The following is a 19,417-nucleotide window of genomic DNA, read 5'->3' on the forward strand; positions in this document are numbered from 1 at the left end:
ATCTAACTCCATATATTGTTGGGTCTTTACCTTTCTTATTAGCCCTTTAAATGAGGTGAAAATATCTGCAGGTGTGACTGTAAAAGTCCCTTGAATCCTTGAATGAACAGCACTCAGATCACACATCATGACCAATGATGGTCATCCCTGTGTCACAGCGGCTGAGTCGGCACATATCTATTTTTAGCCCTCTCTGTGGGTACGGGTCGTGCACATGGCCTGAGCAGCCTGCACGGTGCTGAAAAGAGGCCGCTGGGGCGTCCAGATGCAAACCGAGTCCCCTACCGGTGCCCGGTGTCAGCTCTCATACATCCAATTAGGGCACCGAGCTGCACTCCTACATGCTCTGTCCCAATTGCACCTTTTTCTGGTGTTTGCATTTTGTAGGACTAATAAGAGGGGGCGGTAGGAGGTGAGCAGCTCCAGGAATGTTTCATTCCACAAAAGTGAAGAGTTAACACTCTGGATCTGCTGTTTTAGCTTCAGCTGTCGTGTGTTTTCAGCGGTAATGTGTTTGTTTGACAGCCCATGGGTTGTGTGTCCCTCATCAGAACGTATGAGCCAGAATGTTCCTCTTCCTCCCTCTCTGGTGGCCTGCCATCCCCACCCCCTCGGTGCGATCCATAATGTATCATGTAGCCAGCAGAAAAGCCTCTAGGAGGGAATTTTGGAGGTGACTCAAGTGGAGGCTAATGAATTTCCCGGACTGCAGAGGAACCTTTGTCCCATTCTGGGGTGATCGAAACACACCGGGTGACCGGATCCAGTCCTGGTCCTGACAGAAATCCTGGTTGGGCACCCCAAATAATACCCATAATTAAAGCACTGCGCCTGCACAGATGCTGTGCTGAAAACCTGCCACACAAACACCGCTTTCATAATTGCCATCCTTGACGACTGACTGATTAGATAAAAATGTGAAATAGGAGACCTTTAATTGCTTTAATTAGTTCTTTATGAACTACCTACAGAATCAAGAATCTCCTGTCTGCATTTCTCCTTCTCTGAACCACTGCTGAAGCCATCACAGGCCTGGTCTGGGGAATGTTCCTCCTCCTGTGCGAGCACCTGTGCCTCTTGATGTGCTGCACAGAATAATGACGAGTGGGCAGGAAAGAGGGCAGGTGGGAGAGCCGGCAGGGGGTCTGCATCTGCGCTTCGTAACTCGTTCTTTTTACCCGTCTCTCTCGTTTTTCTTTCTCTGAGTTGGTGGTTCTGTGAGCGCCGGTTCAGGTCCGCAGCGAGATATTTATGGGCATCATTAGACACATCCTGCTTGAGCGAGGGTCACGGCCCAGAGGGATAAACACCGATTCATCTCTCGCACACACACACTCGCTTCATTTGAGGCCCTGCAGGCACAGGAACAGGGTGAGCTTCATGGGATTTTGGAGAAGGAGGTGGTTTTCTCTCCCCAGGCCAGGTTTTAAGCAGTCTGGAACCAAATCATCAGTCCAGTCTGCCGGCTCTAAAATGGGTTTGGTGGTGGGCGTCCTGGAAACTGGAGCGAAGGAAAGAAAAGTGTTTTACAGACACCCACGCGTCAGTCGGGGGAGTATATCCAAGGAAGCGATAGGGAGGCCGCCTCGTTGCTTTTACACTCAAGGATGGAGACGTGTTCCTGCTCTGGTGGCCATGGCAACAGGCGCCACAGTGCCCCTGAATTGTGGGAAATAACAAATAACACAAATAACAAGAGCAAACAGATGGAAAATTAAACCTAAAATGGGATTTTTCTGAAGGCTGAAACTCTCCCAGTCCAATTATGACCAGGCGAGTCCTGAGCGGGGGTCTGACACGTAAAAATTCACACTGGATGTTATAAATAATAGATCACAGTTCCTGCATATGAATGAATGTGAGCCTTCGGATATTCAATATCTTATGGGGACATTTGTTCTGAATAACAGGGAGGGGACCAAAGTATTTCGGCCGACGTTACTTCTATGATCATGTTTTGAACCACCTACAGCAGCACCGACTGCACGAATGTTGCAGAGGACCAGAGAAGCCTGAGAGTCGCAGACAGGAAGATGGATCATCAACACCAGGAAGCTGCTCCTACAGCAGCGAGCGTGTGGTTCTGTCTCCTCTCCCTCCTTCATCCTTGTCCTTCCCCCCTCTCTCCAGAGCCTCTGCACTGCGGAGGAAACCTAAACTGTTCCCAGCTCTTATCGCTCTCACACTCTGACTTCAGCCAGCTCAGACGCATCAGCTGACCTCATTTTTGCGCCCTTGTGGCTGTTTTTGTAATTTTATTTTAGTCAACGCTTGAAAGCAAGTGGTAACAAAAGTAACAGGGAAAGAACAGAGATGCAAAACAAACAGGCAGGTTTATGGAGTCACTCGCATGCATGTGGCATGATGATGATACACGACTGTTCAGGGAAATAGCCTGAAATGTCATCGAGTTGTGACGAGAGAACAAAGTCGAATCAACTCCGACCACAAAGACTGCAAAGCGGAATCCCCGAGGTGTGCATGTTTCAATTTATTTACTCATTTAAAACCCACCGAGACATTTTGTGTCTCTGAGCCCAACCCAGAAAAGTTGCAGACTGGAGAAAATCCAAAGCATAGATATAAATCTTTCTTCATTTTCAGTTTACACCCACGTAGGCTAATAACGAATTAACAATCATTTGTGCTTTGCTGCAGAATACCCCCTTTATTTTACAATTATAACTATTAGAAGATGACATTTAAATCAGTGCCAAGCATCTGGAATCCACACGTGTGTTAGAAAGACAGATGTAGCGAGACAGATTTCGAATAGAGAGCAGTCTGTGCTGGCGAGACAGACCCTGCTTTATTCTAAATTTGGCTCGACTTAATCGGTGCGTGTAGAGGCACATTTTTAAGTACAGCGCGCCACCTAGTGGTGCTCAGTAATATAGGCCGACCATGTATTCTTGGCATTTTTCTTTAAAAAGAAAAAGATAAAAATGTATCTGTGCTGAGTTTAATTAGGCGGGGCTGATTAGCATGCTATAGTAGATATTATCTATCATAAGTATTTACAGTAAATAACGATTATAACTGCTTAACCCTTTGGCTTGAATTCTAAAATCAGTCGGAAGTGGCAGGCTTTTAGCAGCGATTCAGGTTTCTTCATTTCAAGTACGGAGGTGTGCCGTAAGAATTTCCGTTTGTGCCCTCCGAGAGTTTTTAGAGATTTAATATAGATTGTATTAATTGTGTGAGATTTATTGTCATTTTAGACATGTTTGTGGTCGTCGCAGACAATCAAGAAAGATGTATACTGTAATTAGATTTGTACAACGCAACGCCATCTGAGATGCCATTATCGGAATAGCAATCATGCGCATCCAGTAAGGCTGTACAATATCATGTCATTTTAAAAATATAAAAACAAAACAGGCATTGCAGTGGGCTTGGAGTTGCATGAGCATTAAACTTGGACTGTCAAACCACAGTGGCGCAACTTTTAAGATCTCTTAAACCGTTAAAGAGCAACAACTAATAGGACTATTTTCCCGGGGTTTTGCGCCAGGTGGGCGCGCTGCCCCTACCCATCCGGTAGGGGGCAGCACCACTTCCTGTGGTTTCACCCCGCAAAGGATCATGGGAGTCGCTGCCATTATGTCAAAGCGTTTGTCTTACGTTCTCAGTTGAACTAGTCAGACGTGGCATTGGAGCGCTCAGCTGTTCTCTCCTCGAGTTCATATCTTGTCTTTTGAAGTTGGATACGCTTTTAACTTCTTTTTTTTTTTTAAACTCAAAGAAACTATACGACAAAGTTTGTTTCTTGAGCAAAACCGAAAAACGCCGCGTCATTTGCACAGAGCGAAGCCTTTATACATTTTTTTTTAAATTTTTTTTTTTTTTTAAACAACCTTAAAAACCTTTTTGATCAAATAATGTGTTTGGAGAGATCACAATACGAAAAGCAGTTGTCTTTCCGGTTAAGAATGAAGTGGAACCCGTTCTGCGACCACGCGCCAGAAGACGTCGGCCTAAAACCTGAGCGATCAAACATGGGAAAAGTGGCCACCCGGCGATACCTCCGGCAGAAACAACGGCGAGCACGACTAACCAAAGTCCCCCGAACCATCCCGGAGACGACAAAGGAAGCTTTGAGGCAGCCGTCGGATCGATCGCCGAGGGAGGCCCGCGGATACACCCGCCATCCCGGAGCAATGGCGCCGCCAAACACTACGCAATACTTGATGGACATTGTGTACGAAGCCGTGAATATGGACACGCAGTCCAACCCAGAGGGTCTGTACACCGCATTTGACTCTTGTTCTGAAAGATGTCTCTATTTCCAGCAGAAAGACTTTGAGGAACTCTTCTCTGCCAACCAGCAATTACTGGACTGAGAGTTTGACCCCGCTCTGCTTTCCTTGACTTTTAACAATAAGAGCAAGGTGTGACTTCATGTTGTATTCATGTCGCTCCTGTCACATGACCTGTGTTGAGTCGCTTGATTCATGGTTGGGTTTTTTCGTTCAGCAGCGGCGCACTGGACGGTGCCCGCCCGCCCCCTAGGGTGCGCCCCTGAGCTCTTCATGGCGCCGCCCTGAGGAGCGAAACAAGCGCAGCTCAGCTCCGGCCTGGAGTCCAGGTAAATCCGGGCAGGTATGACTGTTGCACTGCATTGTGGTTGACAGAGGTTCAGTGGGATGCAATGTGGGTCGTTTGCGCAGTCACTGTTGTCTGAGCGTTTTCCAGGTCTCAGCACAGCGGACAGTGGAGGAGCGGGGGCCCCTGGAGCTCTGGTCCGCCGCTGACACGAGGTGATTCATGTTTTAACGGACGAACTACGGAGTTCAGGTGTAAATGCAGATGTTAAAACCTTGAAAATGTGACACCCTCCCGCTCAATAAAAGTACTTATGTGATAACTTGGTTTCTGTGTATTTTTACTCGTGTGGTGTGAATAATCGTGTTTTAAAATGCGGGCATCCAACCTTTATTTTTTTTTTTTTTAATCAGAATTTTACATGTGGCAAAATTGTACATATCGGTGTACATTTAAGAGCTCAACATGTGTGTTTAAGGTGTTTCAACCACTTTGCGTAAGCAACATTGACTACAGAAACGAGTAACTTCCTGTCATTTAAACGCAATTACTATGACATTCGAATTGAAATGTATACAAACAAAGCTTCCCATTAAACGGCTCCTACGTTCACACTGCCAGTTAATTTTAATGTAAATTAAACTGCGGCCTGGCTCCATTTGTAATACATAGACCTGCCACACGGTGGCAGCAGTCACCATGGCGACTGAGGATGAAAGTCACGTGACTGGGCGGGTGCGGAGACGCTGTGCCGTTCATCTCTGCTCTCCTTTTGGGGGCTCATTTTGCTTTTATAGAGGGGTGGGGATTGATGATGGGGGCTAAAGAAGACCAACTGACATCGAAAAAACAACCCAGACATAAATGTGTGTGTCGCTCTTTGAGACCTTTGGAAGAACTATTGACTGCAAATGAGTGAACGTTGGCCGAATGTTCCACATCTATGTAAGAAGGAAAAATCAGACCGAGCTTCAAAGCAGTTGCAGCCTCTCTGCTGCCGCTTGATTCAAAGGCTGATAGCTTTTTTCAGAAGTAGCCACGGCCGTCGCTGTGGAGTGACTCACTGGCCCCCCGGCCTCCTATTGCTGCTGGGCCCCTGCCCTTTGTCTGCTGCATGGATTCACTACCTGTCACTTTGAAAAGCTCCCTCTGTGGTCTGACCGTCAGCAATTACCCACAAAGGGGGTCCGATTGTGGACAGACTGGCCGGGGCTGCTGCCGGCTGATTTATGGGTGGCCCTCTGGTCGGCGACACCATCGATCTGCTTGTGATTGTCGCCGTGTTGAGTTCACGCCCAGCTGTGAGCTCATCATCATTTGCCAATAATTTACCCTCTGAAAATTCACAACAGTTCATTCAACAGTCCAGTAATTCAGACGTCAAAGAGTTTCATACATCAAAATTCCAACATCTGGTATTCTGGGTCCACTGACTCGCCTCTAAAGGAGTGAAATCTCCCCACAGACTTCTTATCTCATTGTTTGCTCCTGAAAGGCAGCCATTTTGCAGCTGTTGTCCATCGCTGCCCCTCACAGATCACCTCTGAGGGGGGACTTTGGCCACTTGGCGACGCGTGAAAAGGCGGGTCACTCAGATGTGAACATGGCCTCCTTTAATTGGAGCTGATAAAATAATGAGTGTGAATATAAGTCAGCCTCAAAGTGTGAAAACATGTCAGGGATAAATGTCAGATGTGCTGTATGTGTGTGGGGAGGATTTAAGGGATAATCTTCACCTCGGACTGCTCTGCACCCCTTACCAAGGCAAAAAAAAAAAAAGCCATACTGAGCTGACAGCTGCTGATGGCTATCTGACTAAACTCCCCATCAACCCTGGAAAAATATCCGATTAGGAAAGTCCCTCACGTGAAGCAAAACAGAGCAAATGGCAACAATTTGGACTGGCTTCCGCGACGAGGAATCTGAAAAGAGGTCGTTTGTGGGGAAACATTACAGCATGTTTTTCCTCCACTGATGGCTGGAACTTCAAAGCGGGACCGGGAAGTGTTGGGGCTGGGATAAGTGAGTAATCAGTTTGCAGAATGATTAGAATTAAGAGCATATCCTTGTCATGCATGCTTTGGTGAAAATGGGCGTCAATAGGCTTAAAGTCTTAAAAACCCTAATTTAAATATCTTTGGCTTAGGGAAGGCGCTGACCACAGAATGCAGAAGCATTTAGGGACATTAGCTGGCTTCTTTAAAAAGAAAACTCCACACGTTTGCCTCCTGCAGTGTGAATAAGCCGCTTTGACACTGTAGATGGCAGCAGAACGGTGGTCATGACAGCCATTTTGAAGCAGGAGAACAGGATTTGTGCGTGTGTTGGGTTCTTTTTTAACGCTAACGCCGGCCAACACGCCCTGGTTCAAACCTGAAAGCAGCACTGGAGACAGCAGCTCTGCAGAAATGAGGCCGGAGCCTCCTGAGTAGTGCCCCCTGCTGTCCGGCCCCAGTACAGACACCAGCCGCTCCGTCCAATCGTTAAACACTTTGTTTCCCGTCACGTTTGCCAAATTTGCTCTCTTTTATGTCACGTTAGAGATGCGGCAGAAGGTCCTTTTTCCATAATCCGAGGTGTCTCTATTTGCATCCCTGATTCTGGTCCGGGAATCAAGAAGGCCTGCTGTTTGTTTATTGCCAGCTGATATCAATTTCCGCCCATTTATTGGGCTAATTTTTCCAGTTTCCCTTCCCCATCCATCTCCCGGTGTTTGTGTGGGTCATTAAAAGACGAAAGAGTCCTTCCCAGACCCGTTCGCTCCGTCCCTCAGAGGTTTCCCTGACAACCCAAATAGACAAAACAGTGTCCAGGGGTCAACCGCAAAGTTTGGAATGCAATTACACCTTCAGGCAGCACCAAGGAAAGTGGGACAAGGAGAACTGGCCATCGCCTTGATCTCACGCGCCCGATGGGAATGAGCCCCTCTGCTTTTCCGGCTCATTAGTCAAAACAGTCTGAGATGGCGAGGAGCTGCTTGTGCCACGTCTATTTCTGTCCTCATCCCGCCATCTCGCCTCACCTCTCCGCGGGGACCGAGCAGAGGGTTTTCATGGCCGTTGACCCAGCAGTTTCAGGGATAACGGGCATGCGGCGGCCGGAGACGCGCATTGCGGCTCTCTAACGGGGACAAGGACATGTGACAGCGGTAATGGAGCCGAGGCCTGATTCAATCGTACTGCTATACAGGAACACACACACACACACACACACACACACACACACACACACACACACACACACACACACACATTACAAACAGAGTGTTTCTTCTCAGAGTGTTTGCAGGCTTGATAATGAAAAAAGTTGGAGAGAATTCTTCCAATTTCTTTGCTTTCCTATCTAAACTATGATTTCAGCTCGGAGCACTTTGTAAACACAAGCAGCTGTCATCTTTTCAGCGCCGCTAGCTTGCATTCAGAAATGGCAGGTGTGAGTCATCTGTTCTAACTCACTCTTTCTCACACACACAGGTTTTTCACGTCAGACCCGACGTGCAGACTCTGGAGGCTGGAGTTTGGTGGACGATAGCTCGTCCACGGGAGCGTCAAAGTTTGACTCACCGACACGTTCGATGCAAATTCGAGCATCGGCCTCAGCGATTCTAGGGGCAGCCTATTAGCAGATGCACGAGCGGTGAGTGCCGGCAGCTATTGATAGCTTATTTACAGGAAAGCTAACTTCCCACGTGGGCACGGTCACCATTTTGTCAGTCTGACCGAGCCTGGGCGAGCCTCTGCGCCCCCGTCACCGCAGAGGTAGCCGCAGCTGTTGTCATTGTGAGGGCAGCGCGGCGTAAACAACAGATGGTTGAATTAGTACCAGCGCGGCGCCTCGACCTCGACCATTCAGTGTTGGTCTCAGGCCCGAGCACCGGGGCTCGCTACGGGAGCTGCGGACCTTAATAAAATCAGCTTCCCTGCAGGCGCAGGTGTTTTCTGTGGGCTCGTGGGTTCACAGCGTAGCGTCGGGATTATGATGTGTGCCTTTAAAACCTCTCTACTAGATCCGATAAACTCCCTCGTAAGATCAGGTTTTATACTGAAGAGGCGACCCCGGTGTCTTTATGGCGCTCGTATACTTTCCCACGTCATGGCAGCCATAAAGGTTTCAGTGTGGATCCGGTTATGCATTTTTGGAGCTCAGAAGGTGAAAATTTAGATGCCGCTGAAGTCGACCCCCTTTGTTGGAAGAGGTTTGTGATATTATGACGGCGTTAACCCACCAGCTCGTCAAAGGAACTGAAGGTTCTAACAGGGACTTAACCATAAATAATATTTAATGGCGTAAATGAAATTATCACCTCCCAATTGGGTTTTCCTGCCCCAAAATATGATTGAATTGGTGCTCATTCTAAACTCATTTAGACATTTCTTTGGACTATTTTCAAGGCATTTTGTGGACAGTCTAAATCATTCGGATGATTCATTTTACGGCCCTGCAAGAAGAGGTTCGGAGAGCTACGCTTGAGCTACTTTCCGGCCGATTTAGAAGCGTTACATCACCCTAATGTGGCGCGTAGTTTATTTCCTGTTTTCTAAACGGCTGAATTCCCCTGAAGCTTTGCCAGAATGATTTTCCTGTCCTTTCCTTCCTTGAATGAATTGATTAGAAATCCACCGCAGGTGAAACTGATCGATACTCTCTGAAACGCCTGTTCGGCTTCGCATTCGGACCCGATCCGTCTGCAGGAGGTTCCCGAGCTCGGTTGTGTGGCTGCACGAAACGAGGTGTAATAAACCCGAGTCGATACAGGCCTGTGAGTTTTGGCAGGAGCTAAATAAGATGGAGGTGGATCGATGCGATGACAGCGCCAAGGACGGCGTGAGCCCGCTGCTCCCACCCGTCACCTGCTGCTGGACACAACGCCTGTCAGCCATTTGTCACCCAGTGCACACATCCGGGGACAGGGTGTGTACGGGTGCTTTGTGTGTGAAGCTTGCGCACACACGGCCACACAATGGCGAAGCGCACACGTGTGCGGATGCGACGTCAGCCAAACGCATGTCATCCATGCCTGAAAATATATTGGGATGCGTCCAGATGATGTCAGAGACGACAGGAATAACGCAGCGTGCAGCCCTGGACAGAGATGTCCAAAGCCGTGGGGACTAAAGCCGAGGGATCGGTCATCACGGCCAGCGCGGGGAGTAGACAGAGAAAATTGATTTTCTTTTTCTGAATCCTCGAAGGATGACTCACTCCGTCTCAGTGCCTTAAAATGATGTGTGAAGGGGGGTGGGGGTGGGGTGGGCTGGTGAGGGTGGGGGGTGACACGGCAGAGCAGACGAAGACAAATAATCCCCCCCCAGGAGCGCTTGGGGTGAATTTGGGGCATCGTCGGTTTATATTTGCGGGGCCTTCACCTGAAAACGATCCCCGCCCCGATGCCTCGTGGCTCGTGGTGCCTCCGTCATGCTAAACGGAGCCCAAGCCTGGACAGAACCGGCGCGAAGTCCTGGGGCGGGCCTCCGAGTCGTCACAACCTGGCGCTCCTTCTGCGGCCTGTCAGGAGCAGCTCCTCTGGCTTAAATTACGAGGAGTTTATTTGGTGCATCCTCCTGGTGTTTAGCATTGGATCAGCTTGGATTATACAGCGCCTCTTTTAGTTACGAGCACCGGAACCTGGTGAGAACTGGGCTTATAAACCCCCTTTGATTCAACACCAGGCGGCTTTGATTAGAAAAAGGCAGATTTGAGGGTTTTTACAGCATCGCGGCACTTTGCTGCCCTCACCAAAGTGTTCCTGGTGATATCCACTGCCCTTAATTATGCAAATGATATGCCTCTCTAGATGATCATAAACAACCAGCCCCTCCACCCGTCCCTTTGTTTGTGCAGCTAAAGCGACTATGATTACCCTTGGAGGTGCCGGCGGGACTTTAATTGAATGTCACACCTCATTTCTCCCTCCACGTTTGCAAAAAGGTCAGTTTTTAAGCGCATAAATCACGTGCCCCTGTGCCAACCTTCCCCGACTCGGAAGTACACAGATATTGACACTTGGCCCCCCACCGTGTTCCCCATCAAGTCTATTCCTGTAGCTGCCTCTGCCAGTACGTTCAGCCAGCCGCCCAGTCTGTTTGTTCCACTTCCATTTCCAGGCAGAGCAAACACTCCTCTCTTTCCTTCCATTTTTCCCCTCATTTGTCTGTCAGTGTAATTGCACCTCTTCCAGGAATAGAAAGGAGTTGCGGCAGTCTGTCAAGAAGCCTGCAGTTAAAACATCCTTGCGACAGAGTTTTTCACACCTCAGCGGCATCACCCCTCTCTTCTTCTGCGCTCCCGAGGTCGCGAGGTCGGCAGCTGAGGAGCCGGGCCGACCTTTGCACCCGGCGTTGACGCACGTCTCAGGTGGCGGCTGCCTCCATCCTTCGCCTAACTATGTCACGTCCTCCTCTTCTTCAGCCCATCATCACAGGGACAGGGTCCATGATTCTATCGAAGAAGAAGCCACCCAGTGGAGATTTTCAGTGTTGAAATGTGAAATGAAGCATTTCAGCTGGTTATTTGGTCAGTTTAACAGCGGTGAAGCAGGAGAGAACCGGTGGGACTCTAATTAAAGTCCCGCTGTCGCTCCTGTCGTTTCTTCCCAGCTTTGGTTGTGGAATCTCCTCCCGGCGGCTGCAGGAGCAGCCTTGAAAGTGTTTCAAAGAGCCGACTCGTCCATCATCCGCATCCTCCTGTTCTGTGTCCTTTTTAGGGAACTGTTCCTCCCGCCTGGCCTCCCCGCTCCTGCAGCCCCCGCACCGGCGACAGATCCGCCATGCGTTTGGGGGTCGTCTCGCCGCTCCATTCCTGCGAGTGTGCGATATCTCACGATGACAGCAAAGGAATAAACACTGGACTCGGAGCTGATCTGATTCTGTCCTCGCGGTGAAAAATGAAAGCAAGATTTCCTTTTTAATTCCGTTTAAAAAGTGTCGAGATTTGGCTCAATCTGCAAGATGCACAAGCGAGTTTTAATGTGTCATAAGGGCCCCCCCGTTTTGGCTAATTAATGTTGTCATCGCACCTTTCATCCAAATATGTATTTTCACTCCGGGGCTTTTTTCCCTGTTTATTTCTGTCCTCCTGTTTACTCAGTGCATCAGCTTCACTGCCAACTTGCAGCACTGCAGGCAACACAGTGTTTATCACTTTGCAGAAGGAAGTAATGACTTGCCTCAGGTGACACTGGTCTAATTCGCCGGGCGCGCGGCAGAGATTCTCAAACGGCAAAATGCAGGCGTGACGTGCACTAAGGTGGAGATGGTGAGCACCGGGTCTTCATTCGCCTGCAAGTGATCTCATCTCTGTCATTAGCCAATCTTTCGAGGTCTGCCTTCCAGTCAGCCTCGCTGCTAAAATGCTAATGAGGCCTGTGTGCTGCAATTACATAACGTGCACAAGTGCAGACGTGCGCAGGACTCTCTGTCACCCATTAGGGGAGCATTAACGGCCACCCCTGCTGCGCCTGGTTTAAGTCAACGAGTAGACTGCATCCTGTATTAATATGAGATATTATGTTAGGCAAATTAAACGCAATTAAGTGCTTTCGCTTCGGCCGTGGACGCCGACAGCAGCCATTTTAGCTCTGTGTTCCCGAGGTGGAAATCTTTTAATAAAATCAGGATATATATAGGCTAACTTTATTTTTTTAGTGGTGGGACGTGCCGAATCAGCAGCTGCGATGTTTTCACTGGGCTATTTTAGTCATCTGTAGTTTCAAGGTTCTGTTCCGTGCCGCATATATTTAATATTCATTTCAATTATGCGTTTCAGACCTCTTAAAGGACGTGCAGGTGTAAATGTCCTGCAAATCAGCTGTGATAAATGCAAACGAGCAATAGTGTGCAAGCGCAAACGCTGATCCGAGAGGTGCTAAAAACAATCTGTTCGAAAACGCGACAGCGTGGTGGGGCGAGCTCAGAGAGCACGTGTGGACGTGACGTAGCTCAAACCTGCTGCTTGGTGCAGTTGCAGACAGGTGTGTGCATGGAGTTTAATGCAAGGTGGGAGAGGTGCCGCTGCCAGGTGGCGCTCTGCAGGGATGCGCGTGTGCAGTTTGCACGAATGACAACAAAGAGGCCGCACAGCCAAAAAATAAAATAAAATAATTCTGCTGACCTGTGAGGAAAATCAATGTCACGTGGCTCTCCAGCTCCTGAAGGTGGTCTCCGCATGGCCAGAGGGGGGCGCTCTGACTCAGCTGACGCTCTCTCACCTGTTTCTCCTCACTCTCTACCACTCTCACCCCCCCCCCCCCCTCCCCCGCCCCTCACACACACACACACCCACCCCCATGGCTGCCTCTTCTGTCCTCCCGTGCTTCACCCTGATTCCCCTGTCCTGTTGACAGAAACTGAGCGGCACACCATCTGCCCCGGCATGTTGGGGAGGGGGGTTATCAGGCCTGCTCTTGGCATACACTGTGTCCTCCCACTCACTCACTCACTCACTTGGACACACACACACACACACACACATGAAATAAGCGGGCATATGTGTGTGTCATGTCAGTGGTTACAAGGTGAGTCCTCTCATTTAAAAAAAGATGTGGAGGTAAGAAGATAAGGCGGGGGTGGGGGGTGAAGACACAGGGATGAGAGTTGGTTAATTCTGTCTGAGCTGGAAGCCTGAAGCCCCCGAGTCAGAACACGGGGGCTTGTCTCTTCCAGTTCCAGAGAATGCAGTGAAATGCCCTGTGGAGGAGACGCAGCCCAAAGAAAGTCAGTGTGAGCTGCATTCACATGTTTGCACCGGGGCGGGGGCACTTTGTGGGTTTTTAAAAAAAAAAGGACCCAAATATTATTTGGTGGTCGGGAGTTGGACGCATGTGTGGTGGGAGGATGACCATGGACCAGCTCTGATTTGAGTCAGCATCCCCCCAACACACACACACACACACACACACACACACACACACACACACACACACGCATGCATGCAGAGCCTACACACAGGACTATTTTTAGACACTGTCACACTCCTCACCCTGTGCTCCATCCCCCACCTCACTCAAGTCACACACACATGCTTCCACAAGGATGAAGAGCAATTCATCAAGATTTTTTCTTCTTCTTCTTCTTCTTCTTCTTCATCGCATCACCACAGGAATTTGGGTTTGGGAACACACGGGTTGAAGGGAAGGGTGCGATGAAAGAGGACAGATTAGCAAACACAAGCATGTTCCTTTTCCTCATTAGCCTCTGCAGGTTTGTTTCTTTTACTCGGCTTCCCTTCTCTCATCTCTCCTCATCCTCCTCTCTTGAACTTCATCTCTCAGTTCCTCCCTTCCTCTCTCTTTCCTCCACTGTGTCTCTTGACACATCCTCCCCCTTCTTCTCCTCCTCCTCCTCGTTCCTCCAGCTCTGTCGACAGATTCTGTCCCTGTGCGAGTTGGCTAATCACAATCCGCGACAGGTGCACTTTGATAATGCAAAATGAAGTGTTTCAGCATTTTAAGGACACTCTGCTGTCTCATTTAGTTCGACGCTAATCAAAGCTGCAAGATGCTGCATCCGAAAGCCTCAACTGAATGTTTTACAAGCACATTTAAATATGAGACGGCAACATTTTTTCACGCCTGAAAATGGTGTCAGGAATCAGCTGCACAAACCAAAATAGGTCGATTCTTCCCAGATATTCATACGTGTGCATTCTGGAGGGCACTTTATTGTTCCAAACATGGCAGCTGGAATGGTGACCAATAACAGCCCCCAGATAATCAATGACAACATCTCTGCATGGCACAGGCAGATCCCTGCCCATCACCTCCTGGGCTATTCTTCTTGTTAGCTTAACGGATTTTGCCGCTCACCCTTATTTAGTTTTGCACACAACGGCAGCCTGTTTTCACCTGTATTGATCACCTGGTCTGAAAAGCAAATCCACCACTAATGAAAATCCCCCTCGAGGGTAATTCGGTTTGAACAGTAAATGAGGTTATTTTTATTTCGGTCATACAACCCCATTTTTTTCATGTAACAACGGGTCTCTGTGATCAATAGTTTTATTTCTTGGGAGCCATCGGGATGGTTTAAATTAACTCCAGCTTTATTGACTGGTTGGTCACATGGTCACACTTGTGAGACTTACACGTAGGCTGCTTCCCTCAGTTTGGACTGAAAATCTATCATCAAAAGACTCATGGATTCATGAAGCAACCATACTGCTGCTATTTTTAAATAAAAATATCATGGAAACCTTTTTTAAAAAAAGTGTTTTTATTTATTTCAACTGAATGCAGTTAGCTATCAATTAGGACAGTGTTCCAGGCAACAATCTGCTCCTGCAAAATACACAAACGTTATCTTAATATATAGAACGATATGACATTAAATTCTAAAATATTAACAAAGTTGTATCCGTTTAACAACACGGAATCTGCAATTACTTGCGCAGCTAACCGGAAATGTAACATCTGGCTAATTAGTCATTAACTTTACACATTTTTATATGATTTCTGCAAGTATATCTATACTACTTTATGAGTATAATTAGGCTTAAAAAGTGTAGTAATTACTCGGACACGGATTATAAGCGGAATCTTATTTCGTTACATCAACAAATGCTAACAGATGAATGCTAGTTTAGCATTAGCGACGTCCGTAAACAGCAGCTAATTGGCGTTCAGGTGTGACGCAATTTCCACATGTTGGAAACATATCACAACAAATTCTGCGTCATTTATAGTATGCAATCCTTGAATCCATATTCATAGAAGGTATGCATGACAACGAGTACCTTTTCTAATGCAGGGGATATGCTAATCATATAAAGGTAACCACAGGTCGACTTTTCAAATTTGAATCTATTACGGTGCAGGAAACTTGGGTCGGGGCAGCAGTCAGAGCAACGGGGCCTCTGCTGAGTGCAATCGGCTTTCACTTTTAGTGATTACAAGTGCGTTATATTTAAGCTGCACATACTTGTGAAACGGCGCTGCTACTGTAAAGTAGCGGGAGCTTTTTTCCCCGGGCCCCTACTCGAGGGCCACTTCACCCGCAGCACCGTATGCGCTGCAGGGCTTTAAAAGTTTGCGAAGTTTCAGCAGAGCAAAAGCCATTTATATCTAGAATTCAGCGTTCTAATGTGCATGTTTGAATCCAGGGAACGAGGCTCACACAATGAGTGATTCTGCTGTATCCAGGAGCTCTTTGTGCTTGTCTTTCTGACCGTATCACTTTGGTGTGACTTTGTTTGTTTTTCCATTACATGGGTGTTGTCTTTATGATCGCCTCAGGGCAAATGTCTATTTAGTTGCGTGGCTTTTGTTTTGTTGCACATCCCAAGTTGATTGATCTTTCTTTTTTGTGCAGAGGAGCGAGTGGATGAACAAGAACCTGTTTTATTGACAATCTCCTCACCTTGGATATTGTATCCATTAGAAGAACACAAATGTTGCTCAAGTAAGTGTTGCTTTATTCTCTGGTTGACTTTACGTCAACATTTTATGTTGCTTTGGCTCATTTCATGCTTCCCAAACACCTTGCACCTCTGTTTTTTATTAAACTTTTAGTCATTCTGGTTATCAGACTACATTTATGTGATGCAGACATGCATGGACTGTGAGGATTTGGCAGGTTTTGGGGACTTTCTCCTGCCCCACATTTCCTCACAAGCTCGATATTACTGCAAGAAAGGTCGATGTGATTGATAGTCGTGCACATCACCGTGAGTAGATGTTGTTTCCTCCCATTGGTGACTGGTATCATTCCAGACAGGGCAGGATAGGAGCTCCGTTCTGGCTTTTTTAGGCGTGTTGTTTCAGGCTTAACATTGGAAGTCCTTGTTGTCATGGCGCCAAACCAACATGGGTGTCTTCAGAAAGGCAGGTGTTGAGAGTTAAACCCTGCTTAAACGGTGCAGGAATCTGCTCTGGTTAAACGACGCTCGTATGATCACACTAATATTGATGCAAATTTCTTCGTAATATTTGCGTTGATTATGAAATTATGGTAATACCGGTGTTGATTTTCAATAAAACCCCTGTTTTAATTAACTTGGGGACTGTAGTGTGTGTATGTAGGCTGTTGGCAAGATTTAACTGTTGTGTGTCTCCACACACACACACACGCACACACATAGCGACATCCTTAGAGAGTCAGTTCTAAGTTTGGGGACTGCTAAGTCTTGCTCAGAAACCCAATACCCCTCATTGTCCCCAGGACACAACCACTTCACATATGACATTTGAAGGAGGGCTGGCAGTATTCTGTGGAGACATTAGCAACATTGTGCCAGTGAACAAGCATAGATTACACACTTCTGTGTCTATTTATTACAGCTTTAGTAAAGAGCCAAAGCGGCAACTGTGCTCAGTGCTTGTACCTTCAAGTCCTCTCCAAATACTTTGTGTTCTGGGTAAATTAAGACGTTGGAGGGTATATTTATGCTAGGAAATAAATGCTTCGATTGATTTTAAAGTCAGTGTTACGCATTGATTGACAGTCTGACCCCTGGAATTATTTATTGGAATATCTAAAGTGGCTATTATAGAGTGTCTTGCCATTAAATGTCTTCATCTTTTTTGTTCTTTTTTTATATATAGAAGCATTCGGTGACACCTAGAGCACCTCCGATTTATCTCTACTGCGAAAAAATGGCGCTAAATGACATACTGATTAATCTGGAGGTCAAGGGGTCTCCGGAGTTGGTCAGTTGCACGATGTGTTCATGGGAATTTGAACTTCCAGGAATTAGACATTGACACTGAGGTGTTGGCTGCTTGGGTGTCCCAAGGAAATTCAACAGGTCCCTCCTAAATATAATGTTCATCATCTTTAGTAAAGATGTTTTATAATATTGTTGAATGAATTCTTTAATCACACCTGACTGAATTGAATCTGCTGGGTTAGCCCCTTTATATTTGCTGTGCTAACATTATTACTAAGGACTTCGACAGCTCTCTGTGGTCCCTGCTAATCTGTTTACTCGCCCAACCACCCTGCCAGGGTTCCTTCTTAGATTGCGGCCGCATCTTCAAGCTGAATTAAACCGAAAGCTAAAATATTTTGCTATTTAGATTCATAGCGATGGAAAAGTGTTGCTTTCGTCATTGCCGCGCGACCATTCAGTATATCGTGCGTCCTCGGGAAACAATACTCGGGTCCCGGGACCTCAAGGGGGACACGGGTGGCATGACTGAAATAACAAATGCCTTTTGTGATGCTGTAGTCTGAGACTCAAAGGTCACATCGGCGAACTTTCAGCTCTGCAAACGCTGGGGTTTGAAGACATTGAGACGATACATGTACGCTAATTCGGGCAAATTGGTTATTAGAACAGGAAGTCTCTGGGGGGGGGGTTGGTTGTCTCTTTGCATCATGACAGTGTTGTTTGTTAGCGTGCCGTTGTGAGAATTGGGGAGTCTCAGTAAACACACTTCTGTCTGCTTCTTGGCCCTGATGCCAAAATGAATAAACATGAGCGCCACTTTGAAACAAAGGGCAGCGGTTGTACACTGGATCAGCTCTTCGCGGCGTCCCGGCAAAGTTGGCCAAGCTTTTCCCACCGGTGCTTCTGTGACTGCAACTCTTTCCCATCTATTCTTACATTTTTCCACCAAAAAAAAAAGCTTAAAAAAACACTGTGCTTTGCTAACTTAACGTTGTGCAGTCGTCAGCACAGCCGTGTCCGAGGTTCTGGGGTTGATTCTGGGCCCAGTGTTTTGCAGGTTCTCCTTGTTTGTTTTCTCCAGATCCTCCCACAGCCCAAAATCGGGTGACCCGCATTTTTACATTGGATCAAATCACGTCTTTAAGGTCGTTTCTTGTCCCTTTAAAAGCTAATATGTAGATGACAGATATAACTTTGCGTGTAACCATTCTTTACTGCCGCCTGCTGGCCTGGCATGCACAGTACAGCCTCTCAGTGGTTCTTGTGCTCGGAGAACATTTGCCATACGTGGCTTTAGGAGCTGTTTGACAACGAATTCTGAAAAGTTGTTGTGTAAAAGGGCCCTGAGAGTCGAAAGGGGTCGTTAGAAATGGAGGCCTGTTGTTCAGCTATTGACCGAAGCACCCTTGGATCTAATTTTACACCGGCCACAAAAGAAATGTGTACAAAGATCCTCGCGCGTGGTCCGTCTGATTAAATGTTTGCTCGATGCAGCGAGGCTGTAATCACCCGTCAGTTTGTGTTTACAGCATAGGCTGAAAGCAGGGGGAAAAGAAAACCCTGTTGAATGATAATTTGTGACATACTTGGGCGTACGAGGCTGTCAGTCAGTGCCTCGCGGCCCACAGTGCGTTTACCATGGAAACAAGGCAGGTTTTTTTTCTGAATGGTAAACTACAGCAATTTCTTCTGATGCAATATTTCTATTTTTGCCCGTTGTTGGCAATCCATGTTTTTATTGACGTCAGAGGGCAAAATTTCATCCCAGCCGCTTTATATTAGAATCAAGAAGATTCAATTTGCCTCCGGGGATGTTTCCTCTCCTGACGACATTTACATCACCTGCGTTGCCGGTTTTAATAATTGTTGATGTTTATCTACCAGGTTTCTAGTTGGTGTGGAATGAAAAACAAGGAGAAACGCACGTCAATAAGAATCCCACAACACAGCAGCTTAATAAACATTCTCCATGCTTTCGTACCGCCTCCTGTCTGTCAGCGTCTTCTATGAATTTCCGATGCAGCGTGCTTCCCATGGAGGTGGGGGGGGGCGTGTGTTTGCTGAAACTCATCAATGACAGCAGGATAAACGCCGTGAAAGGGAAACAGATCAACACCGCTATTTTTTCCTCTGCGAGGGACCATCAGCTGAATGTGCAGCGTTTAAATGCAGCTAAAACCCGCCAATCTTCCCTCTGACGAGAGAAAAAAGTGGGGCGGACGCTTTAAAAGGAGCCCTTTTCAAAGCCAAGTGCGTAATTGAGTGACGC

At 47.3% G+C, this 19,417-nt stretch overlaps 3 long non-coding RNA genes across 4 annotated transcripts; all 3 read left to right on the forward strand.

Annotated features, from left to right (window-relative positions):
• The first annotated feature begins 3,597 nt into the window (after window positions 1-3,597).
• On the forward strand, window positions 3,598-4,867 carry LOC105417753 (uncharacterized). The gene is made up of 3 exons (XR_965273.2): window positions 3,598-4,201; window positions 4,293-4,391; window positions 4,477-4,867. It is a non-coding gene; the product is annotated as an uncharacterized lncRNA (long non-coding RNA).
• A 2,608-nt stretch (window positions 4,868-7,475) lies between these two features.
• Window positions 7,476-11,398, forward strand: LOC115246635 (uncharacterized). The gene is made up of 3 exons (XR_003885746.1): window positions 7,476-7,693; window positions 8,019-8,181; window positions 11,249-11,398. It is a non-coding gene; the product is annotated as an uncharacterized lncRNA (long non-coding RNA).
• A 3,567-nt stretch (window positions 11,399-14,965) lies between these two features.
• On the forward strand, window positions 14,966-19,133 carry LOC115246613 (uncharacterized). 2 transcript variants are annotated; one of them, XR_003885726.1, is made up of 3 exons: window positions 14,966-15,309; window positions 15,849-15,938; window positions 19,033-19,133. It is a non-coding gene; the product is annotated as an uncharacterized lncRNA (long non-coding RNA). The 2 variants fall into 2 exon arrangements; XR_003885727.1 differs by lacking the exon at window positions 14,966-15,309 and adding an exon at window positions 15,361-15,432.
• The last annotated feature ends 284 nt before the right edge of the window (window positions 19,134-19,417 follow it).

This window comes from Takifugu rubripes, chromosome 18 (genome assembly GCF_901000725.2).
Source record: "Takifugu rubripes chromosome 18, fTakRub1.2, whole genome shotgun sequence".
NCBI classification, from domain to species: domain Eukaryota; kingdom Metazoa; phylum Chordata; class Actinopteri; order Tetraodontiformes; family Tetraodontidae; genus Takifugu; species Takifugu rubripes.